Raw genomic sequence first — 1,990 nt, forward strand, 5'->3', positions numbered from 1 at the left:
GACATTGCCCGAAGAGGGTGGCCGGGATTGGCAGCGCAGGGCACTGGGGCAAAGACACCCCACTCTGTCACCAGGGCACGGGTCCCCCCGCTCCAGCATCCCTGGACAGACAGACTAAGGGACACACGGCAGTGGGGGTCGCGGTTGCCCCGGGGAGCTGCCAGTCACACAAAGCTGTGCGGATTTTTGGGAAGCGCCGTGGGAAAAGGAGCCCCCCCCCCAGCACGGGCAGGATGGGACGGGCGGTGCTGCCCCCGCGTGGCACCGCGCGGTCACTGCACCCGGACACCGCGGGGACCGGGAGCGAACCCCCAAAAACCCCAAAAATGCAGCAATGACGAGTTCTAGCGCTTGGGCCTTGCTTCTCACTCCCTTTTCTGGCAGTCTTCTTCCAATGGCACTGATCTGGCACTCATTAAAAAGCAAGTATATTGCTATCTTAATTACATGTGGCTGGAACGCTCATAACTGGAAAGAATTACAGCTTCCATCTGTGTTTTTAATTTCTTCCATTTAAAGTATCTCTCTTCTGTCTCATCATAAAGTGCACATAGACAGTGTTTCACTGCCTGTGGATATAATGTACTTATCAAAACTTAAGAGCATCAGTCTTTTCTCAACACACATGGACTCTGCTCTCTAAGTCTGAAGCTCCTTATCTGACAACATCTCATCAGGCAAGCAGCTTCAGTTTCCACTTCTTGCTCTTCCTGATTCTGCAAATTTAATGTTACAGGATCTGCCACGGGTCACACAGCTAGGATGCTCAGAGAAGCCACCTCTACCTGGCCAAGCCATGCCCAGGGACACGAGGGGGACAGGAGGGATTCAGGGCACGGATGCACCATCCCACTCCAGGTGATGTTCTCCAGACCCACAGCTCTCTCCAGTCCCAGGAGGGTGAAATAAGAGGTGCAACAACCCCAGGGCTCAGTCCAGTGAGCCACAGAGTGATTGTAGAGGGCAATCTCTCTCAATCCCTGGTGCCATCCATACCCTCAAGGACACATTTTCACTGCCTTCACACCCCCTGGGCTGTGATCCCAGCAGCAGCACATCCCGCTGCTCCCAGGCACCCGCTAATGTGGGAAAAGCAGATCCAAACACGGAGCCTCACGCTCCAAACAGCATCTGCCTCCCATCGCTGCGCCGCCAGCGCCGCCGGCAGCCGGGGACGCGCCAGCGCACGGGACGAGCCCTCCACACCAGCAGCGCTCCCAGTTTAGCGGGGCAGCAGTTCCCAGTTGTTCCCAGCACTGCTCCCAGTTTAGCGGGGCAGCAGTTCCCAGTTGTTCCCAGCACTGCTCCCAGTTTAGCGGGGCAGCACTGGGCACCCGGCGGGGCTGGCAGAGCTCTGAACACCCCCTGTGTGACACACGAGGGTTGCCCCCACAGCACAGCTCTCGGCACCAGGCCAGCTGGAACACACCAGGCAGGTGATCCTGGCTCCTGGGTGGATTTTCCAGCTGGAACACACCAGGCAGGTGATCCTGGCTCCTGGGTGGATTTTCCAGCTGGAACACACCAGGCAAACGCCTCCTAAGGAAGCTCCCCAACTTCCACATACTGTTCTTCTTGCACATCCTTGCAGAGAAGGAGTGGCACCGACCCAGGCTGTGACAGCCACGGGCAGCACAGCCCCCAGCTGCAGCCACACTGCACAATAAATGCCCCAGCAAAAATAATTCCACAAATAATTGCTGATTTCACTGCGGAGTTGCCGCTATAAATTGATCTGCCCCAGCACCCCAGCATGACCACGAGGCCCAGCACCATCACCCTGCGCTGCTTCCAAACCATCCCCAGGGCAGCGCATCCCCCTTCCTCGCAGAACGCTGGGTGTCCTACCTTTCCAGGTATTTTTCCGAAAAGTCCACCATGGCGTGGTACATGGAGGCCGGCAGCGTGTGCCGGGAGAGGAGCGAGTGCGGCCCCGCGGCCCCCGCCCCATAAATAGTCCCGGGGCCGGCAGGGACGGCGCGGCGCAGCC

At 58.2% G+C, this 1,990-nt stretch overlaps 1 protein-coding gene across 2 annotated transcripts in view; it reads right to left on the bottom strand.

Moving 5' to 3' along the window:
- Positions 1 to 1,990, bottom strand: part of RGS3 (regulator of G protein signaling 3) — a 62,918-nt gene that overhangs the window by 3,715 nt on the left and 57,213 nt on the right. The gene's annotated exons all lie outside the window — the stretch shown is intronic.

Source organism: Geospiza fortis, unplaced genomic scaffold (assembly GCF_000277835.1).
Source record: "Geospiza fortis unplaced genomic scaffold, GeoFor_1.0 scaffold85, whole genome shotgun sequence".
In the NCBI taxonomy this organism is placed as follows: Eukaryota; Metazoa; Chordata; class Aves; order Passeriformes; family Thraupidae; genus Geospiza; species Geospiza fortis.